Source organism: Miniopterus natalensis, chromosome 1, assembly GCF_054644295.1.
Source record: "Miniopterus natalensis isolate mMinNat1 chromosome 1, mMinNat1.hap1, whole genome shotgun sequence".
Taxonomy (NCBI): Eukaryota; Metazoa; Chordata; class Mammalia; order Chiroptera; family Miniopteridae; genus Miniopterus; species Miniopterus natalensis.
This window is the reverse complement of record NC_142081.1, coordinates 61,152,751-61,164,931: the sequence shown is the minus strand read 5'-3', so window position 1 is coordinate 61,164,931 and position 12,181 is coordinate 61,152,751.

The following is a 12,181-nucleotide window of genomic DNA, read 5'->3' as shown; positions in this document are numbered from 1 at the left end:
CTTGCCCTAGCTGGTTTGGCTCAGTGGTTAGAAGACATCAATTGGTTTGCCTGGAGACTGAAGGGTCTTGGGCTTGATTCCAGTCAAGGGAACATACCTTGGTTGCAGGCCTGATCCCCGGCCCTAGTTGGAGCATGTGCAGGAGGCAACCAATTGATGTCTTTCACATCAATGTTTCTCTCCTCCCCTTTTTCTTTCTCTCTCTCTCCCTCCCTCCCTTCCACTCTCTCTGAAAAGCAATGGGAAAAATATCCTCAGGTGAGGATTTAAAAATAAAATCTTATCTGAGATCAGGCCAGTTGTTCCCAGGAGCAGTGTTTGTCTCTTCTACCTCTCTACTCCCCCCCTAATTGTTCCCCATCTAAAGAAGCCATAAGTTCCAGCTGTGAAGGGCTCAGAGTCCCAAGTTCCAACTCCACTGAAGCTCTTCACCACAAAGGTGAAGGAGCCAGGGCCTTTCTAGGGATCTGCCCTCAAGCTGGACGCCACAGATTTCAAGCTGGAGGTCCTTGTTTGTTGAGCAGAAAAGCAGGCAAGGTCAAAGACCAGTCCCCGCAGGGGCCAGAGGACATCAGAGATAGACATTTCTCACCACGACACTACAGTTGGGGCAGTGCTGAGGACAGAAAATAACTTGCATGCTGGGTGTGAAATGAAATTACAGTCTTCCTCTCTCCTTGGGAGCAGGAATCCCATTGTTCGGCTCTCGTGACCTAAACCTAGATCTAAATGCCTTTGGAAGTCAGTAATAACTGTGACTATTAAATGGTGGGAAGGTGATGACGTGGATTTCCCCACACCCAGCCAAAGCCTCAGAGGGGCATTCCAGAGGGAACCTGGACGGCTCCAATGTGAACTCTTTTACTGCTTACCTATTAGGGATGAGTGAATTGTGGCTTGAATCGTGGTTCAGGAGCCTTCTTTCCTTTTCTATAGTAGACCTCAGGGTAGGTCTCAGAGCCCCAAATCACTCAGTGTTATTTTATAGAATGCAATGTAAATGCTTATCTTTTCCGTTGGAATGTTGGGGACCAGAAGGGGTGGTGGTTACTACCTTATTCCTTTGGCTACCAGCCAACCTGGATTAAGGCAAAAGGGAAAAAATAACAGTATTGATAGAATTGCTTGAGTGTTTCCAGAGTTTTTGTTTCCTAGCACATCAAAAGCATCTATACGCCATGCTGATGCAGTTGGCTGCCAGGAGGAGGGTTTGGGAGTGGTTGCCCTGATCTGACATACTAGTTCACCCACAGTCTCCTCATACACTTATCCTCAACCAGTGACATACTCTTATAAGGTCATTGGCCTGTTAGGGTATCTAGTGTGTGGCTGTGAAACTGAATTTTACTCTGTGCAGAGATCTGAGTTCTGTTTATTAAAAGCTATTTATCCAAAGGAAACAAAACACATATTTGAAAAGATGTATGCACCCACCCCTATATTCACTGCAGCACTATTTATAATAGCTAATATATGGGAGCAACCTAGGTGTCCATTGACAGACGAATGGATAAAGGTGTGGTATATATGCACAATGGAATATTGCACAGCAATGAAAAAGAATGAAACCTTACCATTTGCAACAACATGGAAGAACCTAGAAGGTATTGTGCTAAGTGAAATAAGTCACACAGGGAAAGACAAATACTGTATGGTTTCACATGTATGTAGAATCTGAAAGTATAAAACAAATGAACAAACAAAACAAAAAGAGACTCAAAGAAACAGATAAAAGGGATGGTTATTAGAGGGTAGGGGGTGAGGGATGAGGGAAAAGGTGAAGGGGAACATAGTCAATAATATTGCAAATAATTTTGCATGGTGACAGATGATGACTAGAATTAGTGGGTGATCACACTGTAAGGTGTAAAAATGTCGAATCGCTATATTGTACACCTGAAGCTAATATAACTAATATAATGTTGTATAGCAACTACACTTAAAAAATAATTTTAAAAAGATGAAAGCAGACATAGTGGAAACGAGGTGGAATTAAGCAGAGTACATGGCTTCTGCACCCAGTTCTGCAACTCTAGGGCTTGAGGGCATGCTTAAGCTTGAATTTGATACATAAAAAGGGAATAAAAACTCCTAATACTCACCATAATTGAAAGGATCAGATAAAAATGTGTTAAAACTGCTTTTTTACACTGAAAAGTACAAGTGCGACCGCTCACCAATAACTTCCAAATAACCTGAAGAATACAGCTCCTGCTAATACAGGCATGCCAGAACCAAACTTTTAAGCTGGACGAATCAAAAGTGATTCAGCTTTAAACAGCTTTTCATTGACTTGTTTTTTATGTGGACATTTCTGAGGCCTGAAAGGGTTGCCTCATTATTAGAAACCCACACAGTAAATCAAAGTGTTCTTGGTGCTGAGTGATAAAGTGACTAGGCGTGTTATTTCCTCACAGATTTCCTACTGTCTGCTGAATTCATGTTTTTCTTGGTTTGACTCTTTTACTGAAATTTCCCTGATTTCCTGTTATTGGGAACCATGGAGACAGATTTCTCTTCTGTAAAGTGAGATAATACTTCCTAGGGAATTTGTACGGCTTATGATGAGTTTATTGTCCATAAAGCATTTATAGTAGAACATTACCCACAAAAGGTATGTAATAAACGTTAGCTACTACTATTATTGCTATCATTACATTTATTTTAATTGTCCCTAAGTGGATCATAAATTACAATGGTCACATTCTCCCTTTGGCCAGCCATTGGCTAAATTAAATTTCAAATGCTTCTGGAAAGAAGAATATGTGACATATGTAAGAAAAGTTGATATGATTTTAACTTCTTTCGCAGCAGGATGATTGATCTTTGAATGTTTTTCTCTCTCTTTGGATGACTGAGAAATTCCAGCCCCTTATAAAGGTGGGAAGCCCAGATGAAACAGCAGCAGGCTCACTGCATTCTGCTTCTCAGCCACATGTTCTGAGCAAGAGAGTCCAGTTCTTTAGAACATCCACTTTCCAAGTTCAGATGGGGCTGCCTCCTCCTCCCTGGCACTAGCAGTAGGGCAGTGGGTGCCAGGGCCACCTACACTGTGCTATGGTGAGTTAACTTTAGGGCACAAACCAATTCTATAGGGCACAAACCATGACGATGGGAGGATAATAGCAGAATGTTTTAAGCACTTCCTCTTTGTCAGATACTTCTCTGAACACTTGATAGACATCAGCTCACTTAATCGTCACAAAAACCCTACGAGGTAGAGGTGGGTAAAATTCATTTTCCAGAGGAGGAAACTGAGGCACAGAGAGGCTGTGTCACCCAGGTAGTCAATGCTAGTGCCAGGATTAAAGCACAGCACCCTCACTCCTAACCATCACCCTTGGAAGGGAGGCCTGTCCAGTGCTGCTCTGGAAACCGCAGTGCTAAGCAGGAAACACGCTCCGTGTGAAATGCAGGGGGCGATCCGCGCTGTGTGGAGTGGAGGCGAACAGAGAGCACCTCTCAGTGTAAACTTAAATCTTCTCTCTAGTGCCTGTGTTGACAAGGGGTCACTGTCTTGTGGACTACAAAGACAACCTTCATTGCTTGTGGCTACCACCTTTGTGTGGCTACCACCTTTGTCTGGGTTGTGTGGCCACCACCTTTGTCTCAGGCCGTATGTCTGAGTTGTGTGATCAAAATGATGGCGAGGTTATACAGAGCTTTTGTAGGAACTTGTCTTTGCTCCAACCCTGTGAGATGAGAATTCTTATTAGACAGATTTTCTCATGGGAAGAAAGAGTCTCAGAGGGTGAGGAGACTCACCTAAGGTTACACAGCTAGTAAGTGACATAAACTGGGGTTTGAACCCCGATGTCAAGCTCCTAGGCCTATACTGTAGCAAACAATTGCTAGTCAGCTCTGGGGGCCTGCAACGAGACTAAAAGAAGAAGTTGCCTCTTGGGTCAGATCAGTATTGACACTTTGGGTAGAGAGAGCAGAGAAGGGAGAAAGGGAGATACTGTCACAGGACAGAAGCGTGTCACTAAAAATATATGCTGAGGAAAGCAGCGAGCGGCCTGATTGACCAAGGCCAGTTTTTGATCCTTCTGCACATAGTAGGCCTACCTTAACACTCTGTAGTTGGCATTTCCTACTGGTTTGTAGGTGTCTGTGTAAATGTCACTTTCTCAGGAATGCCTGCCTATTGCCTCCATCCCCCAGGCACATAGACGTGTCCTTCCCATTCATTGCACTAATTCATTCATTCACTTGTTCACTCATTCACCAAACACTTACTGAGCCCTCATGTGTCAGCGAACGTTTAGGCGCTGGAATGACACCAGTGAAAAACAAAAGTCCCTGATCTCAAGGAGGCAGATGAAGAAGTGATATGAATAAAGCAGGAAAAAGGAGTTGATAGTGATGAGTGGTCAGAGGACTGAATGAATGGGGGAACAGGGAGCACTGCAGATGCCTGGGGAAAGAGCTTAGTCTGGAAACAGCAAGCACAAAGGACTCTGCTTGGCACCTGTGGGATTTTTTCTGATGCTGCTGTTATTGTTTAACAATGGCTAGACTGCCACAATGACATCAAACTGCGATAGAGGAGCTTGCTCTCTCCCTCTGCATTGCCTTCCTGACACCTAGCACAGTCCTGGGCACGTGGTCGGCCAGTCATCGCTAAGCAATTGAATGTCCGAGACTGAGGAATAGGAATGGAAAAGTAGACTGATTTCACTTGATAAGCCCGGGGACAGAGGCATCGCTGGGATCATCTAAGTAACCACAGTTTAGATTCTAAGGCTTTTCTTCTTTTCATCTTTTTCTTTTTCTTGCCTTTTCAGTTTTTGCAAAGACAGAATTTAAAATCTTATAAGCAAATATTTCCCAATTTACATTGTATTACTTACTTAGGTACAGTATTGTTGCCTGGCTGTTCCACAGGTGTTTTGCTTCCCTCGACAGAGTTTACTTCTCATGTAACCTCACAAGAGCTGGACACCTGAGACAGCTTCAGCCGATATTTACCATCGAGGTAACCTGAGACTATGCACTGTGGGCCTCCATATCAATTGCCACAGGCCCTGTGCTAGGGAGAGCCGATGGGGATGTGGCCTTGAGCCTTATGTCTTCATTGCCTGTCTCGATCTGGGAATCTTTATTTTTCTGCTTTGTCCACAGAATGGTATGTTGCCCGTCTGACCATGTACTTCTCGACTTAAAACTCTTCAAAGGCTCCTCATTGCTGCTCATTGTTCAGAAGTCAAAAATTTTTGAAATAACTTACAAAGTCTTCCATGATTGTGAGCTACATCTCCCGCTGTGCCTTCCTTCATAATTCATATCTGAAGTAACGCTACATTGCCTGCCGTTGCTCTCACAGCGCACGCCACTTCAGCGCCTGCCATTTAGCACGCTGCTTTCCAGCTGGTGCACCTGTTCCCTCTTGTCTTGCCTGACTAATCTGCTCATCCTCAAGATTCAGGTCAATTATCTTCCTCAGGACACCTTTCTAAGCTTCCTGGAAGGGTAAGTTCCCCTTTCCTGTGCTCATTTAGAGTCAAGTGCATACTTCCAATCATGCTTTTAACACAGCTCATTCATTCATTCATTCATTCATTCATTCATTCATTCATTCATGTTTACTTTTGAACACCTACAGTGTGCCAGGCATTGGCCTAGGTGCTGGGAAGACTGCATTGGCAAAGCCAGCTAATCCCCTTTACGGAAAAGATTTATGTTAGAAAATATTTACACAAATAAGTTTTGAGTGAAAAGTGCTATAAAACAGAAGCATAGAGAAACCAAGCCTGGTGAGTGAGGTCAAAGCAGCGCTTTGCTGACTAGGTCGCATGAAGACAGCATCTGGAGGGCTGAACTGGACTTACCCAGGTGACGACAGAAGGGAAGGAATGATTATTGATATACTTGGTTCACACATCTGTGGCCTCATTTAGAGTTTAAGTCACGTGAGGAGAGGCATTGGACATAATTCATTATTGTATCCCCAGAAACTAGTGCAGTACCTAGAACATTTTGAAGTCCATTGAACTGAACAAACTGTTGAGTGACTGTCCAAGCATGAGGTCTTGTCAGTGAGTAGCAGAAAGCTGGCTATCTGCAGGCCCAGCCACAGGGAGGGAAAACTCCCCTCATTTCTTTCCTTCCTGTAGCCCTCTTGGGTTTCCTTTATTCAAACTGTGGCTTTCTCTCTCCATTCTCGCTACACTGGACTTCTCAGAAGATCTTCCAAAACTCTTCCCACAATTGCTGTGGGACAACGGTAAACAGTCTGCAATTTCTAAGGCCTCAGTATCGTTTAGTCCTAAAAACAGCTGTATGTTGACCTCTTACCACCCAGCTGTGGTGTGATGGAATCCGAGGGGCCCCACCTGTGAGGAACGTGCCTTGCAACCCCGGATTTCAAGAGCCAGCCTGCAGTTATTTGACTGCCTGCTCATGACGATGGTGAAAGAGAAGATGGTGAAAGAGAATGGAAACTGGTCTTTCTCCAGGCCATTTCTGAAGCTCAGGCTGGGAGCCTTTCTGCCCAGGACAATAAAACTCTCCAATCCCACCCCCAGAAAGATTCCTATTGTTAGAATTGCCCAGGGGGTGAGCGGGAGGAGTATAAAGCCTGCCTGTCTTAGTTCAGAATTCAGGTTATTTCTTACTTGCTTCTGAAACTGCAGTCCCAACAGACTGAGTATTTCATAGGGCTGCAAAAGAGTTTTGCAGTTCATCTTCTTAAGTTGAGATATGACTGAAGAGAAAGAATACAGTTATCTATTTTTTTAGTAATGAAAGAGAAAATTCTCTTTAACACAATGAAAAGATGAACGATTTAAAGTAACAAAGGTCTTGCTTATTTCTATCCTGTTTTCAGCTAAAAGTTAATCTTTTTCTTTGGCTTGGTGTTCAAGGAAATGTACAAGTTTTGCTTATTCTTGTAATAACCCCCTTGGTAGCCTTGAAGATAGTTCCCCTCATCAAGCCAAATCATCCCCATTCTTTACACATTTTATCCAATCCTACTAGCCCTTTCATCTTAGTTTCTAACCTTAAAAAGAAAGTATGTTACATTTCAAAACTGACCATAGGTCAAGTAGAGAACTGTTGCTAAGAGATGCTAAGTTGAGCATATGCCTCTGAAGTCCTTAAGTCACTTTCTAACTGGTTCTTTCCATCCGGCTGGCAGCATTGTGAGTGGAAGCCATGCACTGGGTGACACACTTCTGGAGAAATATACACAATGACCTGCACATTTTGGAAGAACAGTAATTGCATTCTTCCAATAGCATTTAGTCTCAGAGTCTTCTTTCTGGGAGGAAAAAAGGCATCAGGCTTTCCACCTGGCAGTGGATGAGTCAGTTTTACCCTGGAAAACTGCTGTAGATGGTGGAGGGGTCACACTAAAGTGGTGTAACCATAATAAAGATTCAAGGAACAACCTAATAGCTGCACTTGAAAATAAGACCCTGCCAATTTCCCTGAGCTGCCTTCTAAAGTTTTAGTGGTTTGGCTATTTGGATCTCCATCACTTTTCCACTTTGAATACAGAGATACTGAAGACCCTCAGGTGGCAATAAAATATTTCACGGTAGCAAAAGTAGAAATACAAAAGGTGTTAAAATTATTGAGGCGAAACAGCTTCAAGCTCTTTTTAGTTCATGCTAGCATGAAAATATTGTGACCAACAAGGGAAAAAAAAGGGAGATGGGCCTTGTGTTGGGAAAAGGTACTGGGTTGCATTGTTTTTATGTAATGGATAGATTGAGGACACACTATAAATGAGTCTATTTTGAATCTCTTACAAGATTTCTGTCTACATAAGAGATTTAGTATCATTAACACTTAATAGACTTTAATCTTATACTGATGCATACTGCTTGTTTTTTTATACACTTCAAATGATTCAAGTAGGAGACAGTGAGAGCCAGTTTTCCATTTCCAGTTTTTAGTTTTGCCACTAGTGCATGCCTTAATGAACACAATTAGATTCCATGTCATTCACCTTTTCCAATAAAATGAGGTAAAACAAGGCTATATAAACAATTCAAAACTTAATTGCTAAGTTAGGATGGAAAATATCTGAATTACCACACATCAGGGGAAAAACAGAGTTTGAACAGTGAACATGTTTGTGATCAATGATCAGAGAGAATTCCATAGCAGGTACATCCAGGCTTATTCACACACAAGGCATGCTGGTGACCTGCTTATCCCTGCCCCGGCTCCAGCCCTAACTCAAATGCACGTTCCCCAGAGTACGCACACATACACACAGTAAAACTTGTAGGGAAAGCTCTTGTCAGTGAAATGCCAGATTTTAACGTGAAAGATAATTAACTGGATGAACTATGCATCTCTAAGGTGAATTGCTATAGCTGGGGAAGGAGTGAGAACCTTAAAAACAAAAGGCAAGGAAAAGGCATCATCAGCATGTGGAAGACATACAAAATTACATATTTCCAAGCCAACTTATATCATTGTCACAGGTTTTAAGAAGGGTTCAAGTGTACACTTGTGACAACTTTATTCTTAACAGGCCAAATCACACCTGGGGTCTGGGAATCACAGCAAAAAAATGCATGACCATTAGCATGTGGCTCCCTGCTCAGGAAATTAGGATCCAGATAAGCACAAGAACCAAGTGAAATGGATTCTGCTCATTCCTAGGTCATCATTGTTTCTTTCCTTTATGGAGATTATCTCCTGTACAGAATTGTGCAAATAGCAGCTGTGCCATCTGGGACACTAAAGATACATTGTGAAAGTTCAAGTGTTGGCAGGGATTGCTAGTCTCCTGTTTTTAATACCTCGTCTCTCTTAAAGAAGAAACCTCTGTGAGTAGCACATACCTGTTGAACTGGTCTTTCTACTGTGGCGCTGTATCTTCACAATTTACTCTCTGTGGGCTCATCCCCCTTGTGATCAAGGGTAGGGATATACAGGACAGTTGACAAGGGAGTTGTCCTAGACAGTCAGCCTGTGATTACCAAACAGTGATGCACTGGTAGGATGGCCTGTAGGGTGATCCTGACCTCAAAGGCTCTATTTGGGAGGGGGCCTCTCCCAGGCCCAGCACAGCAGGTCACAATGAGATTGTTTAGAGAGGAGATTTAAATTCCACTATCTTGTCTTATTTAAGAATTACATAGTAATAATTTGGTAAGTTTAGAAAGTAATAAGGCAAATTGGAGTATGGTCCTTTGGGTGTTACATACTCATATAGAATATCTGTTTTTTTCTTGCCATGAATTCGTTTATTTAAATGGACTTATTTTTTTTACCTTATTAATGGTGCCAAACCAAAAGTCCATTTCATCGGAAGACATCTATATAAGCCAGCAGCAGAAGGAAATGAGAATGTTTTACTTCCTGCTGTCTTCCCCGCAGGACCTGTGATTTACCTTTCTTGACTGATTTTGTACTTAAATAACAGCAACAATCACTAAGTGGCCTGCTTTCCAAAGAATTAGCCCAGGCCTGGCAGAGGGCAATGCATATTTGGAGACCTCTACGTCATGAAATGTTTCCTGCAGAATTGCATTTAATTGACTTGGACGAAAACAAGTTCTCAGGGCTTGAGAATTTGGCCGGGAAGCCATAAACAATGGGAAACACCAAGTGGAATCTGTGCTTCCAAACTTGGGGGTGTTGGCCTATGTGGCGCCAGTGGGGTGAGGGCAGGGTCACGGCCATTTAAAGGAATCGCTAACACTCTGGAATAAGCTGTTGGTGTCACTTACTCATTTCATTATAAGCACTGATTTGTGCCAGTACCAGCTCACGCCAAGGGAACATACAGAGAGGGGCAGGAGAGCGTGGACTGCCAAGGAGGCGCTGAGAGCTCCAGCTCGGGCTCCTTCCCAGGGGCAGACATCACCACGAGTGTACAGAGCTTGCTGGAGGCGTGCCAAGGGAAGATGAGGCATCTGGCCACCCACTTTTAATGGCATTAAAATGGAGCAGAGGAGCCAAGTTCAATGGCATTATTAGTCAAAATAGACAGAGTTGGGGCATTCTCTCCCACAAGATGTGCAGCATTTTTGTGACAACTCTGAGATGGCACCAGAGGACAGACTTTTGTGGACGATATATTAAAAAAAATAAGTTGTTATAATTGAAAAATAAAATCCTATACCCCCAAATTAAATAATATAACTCTGGCCTTAAATGTTGTAGCAAGTATATACAGAACCTAGGAGGATGTTAATTCACAATTGAATGATAGAAGGGAAGCATTAGAAAATGAATTGAATGCTTTAAAAAATTTTGATGAATAAAAAATGAAGATGGTCTTAATAAGGAGTAAACTCCTTAGGGTGTAATATAGAGCCTCATACAAAACAGGCATTAAATTATTGTAAGTAGTCAATGTCCAATAAATACTTTTTGACTAATAACTGAATAGATGATAGGCTTCAGTTTGGGGTGGGTCTCTCTTTAGGAGATGGGTTTCACCTCCTCTCAAGGGTAACTATGAGCAAGAGCAATGCAGAATGACATTTGTAGGTTAGTTTGTTCATTCACTCATTCATTCATTTATCCATCCACCCATCCAACACATTTTTCTTAAGTACCAATTGTGTACTTGGCACTACTGTAGACACTGGGGATAGAGAGATAAACAAAATGGTCCCTGACCTCATAGAATATGCACTCTAGTAAGAAAGATAAGTATTAATATAGCAAAACAACACGCCTATATCTAACATATGTCAGCTGGCTTTAGGGCATCAAGGAAAAATAAAGCTGAGAAAGGAGATAATGAGTGGTTAGCAGGTGGTGGCATTTTTTTTTTTCATAGGGTGAACAGGAAAGGTGGAATCAAGATCAGGAGGTGACATTTGATGAAAATATTAAAACAAGGACATGATCATGGAGAGATCTAGGGAAACGGCGTTCCTGGCAGAGGAAACAGCAAGGTAGACATGCTAAGTGGCAGGACTGAGCTCAGCATGTTCTCTGACCAGAAGGAACTCTAGGCTGACGGAGTGGGGCACAGGAGGGAGAGAGTGGAGATGCAATTGGAAAGGTGGGCAGGGCCAATCATGTAAGGCAGGACTGGCCCTGGACTGAAGCCGCGGCTGAGTCCCTGCTGTGTCTCTGGGCTTTGGTGAAGCTGTTGCTGAGATGCTGGTTCTTGTGGGCACAAAGGCTGGCCTGGTACGCCGAGACCACGCCTCTGCCGGCTCAGAGCCCCTCTCCATTGAGGCCTCACTCCTGCCTCGTTCTGCCTCTTTGTAAGATGTCCCCCTTTGTGTCTTGTGACTGCCTTCCCTTATCCCTCAAGCTGAAAGTGACCAGCTGGGCAGGGAGGGTGCCTTTTTCTGGGACATGATAATAATTCATATTTTTGAAAGTACTTTCACAAACATGATTTAATTCCTATAACGTTTCCCATTCACATGAGCTATCCTGACATAACGAGATATCTTGGCCACTTTTTTTTTTTTTGGAGAGGGGGTAGAGGTGAGTGTTAGAAGGCGATTAAGTTGCATTTCAAAATCTCACATGGCCAAAGTTACTACATGAGATTTAATAAGAGTCAGATTTCTAAAAAAGAAAAATTGGGGAAGGGGTAAGAAAAACTATCATAGACAAAGATTGTTTGTTCACCTAAGGAACCAGAACCACGAAGACAAAATGTATTCTTCATTACCGAGTCAAAGGTGCTGCTGAGGCATAAACGATGCATTGTGGTGGCAGAGAGACAATTTCTACTGTTTCTTCTCTTTGCAAGAAAATGTTCGAGGTGGTCCAAGAGGCCAACCACACATTCTGTGTACCCCGATCTGTCAGGTCCTGTACTTGTCATTTTTAAACTCCTCTTCAGGGGGTATAATGTGGGTCTGCAAATGCACCATTTCTTTTCTCAAATGTAAAATCCCAGGCTTTGTACTTTGGGTCTTTTCAGAACTTGACATTACTGGATTAATACTTCTTTTCCCGGTGTTAAAATAATGAGTGTCAGTGTAGTTTCAATACACCAGCTTGTTTTCCTGTGGTGCGGTGGAAGGCGAGGTGGAGCCGCCTGTGGTCTGTGGCCACAGTCACAACTGTACAAAGTGGTGCATTGTCTGGGCGTGTGGACAAATCCAAACCCAGGACTTGCCCTGCCAGCCACAGAGCTCGTAGACGTGGTCAGCATCATGAATATAACTTCTTGCATTAAGAAGATGGATCTCTCTGCCCGACCAGGGTGGCTCATCAGCTGAGTGTTGATCCAGGA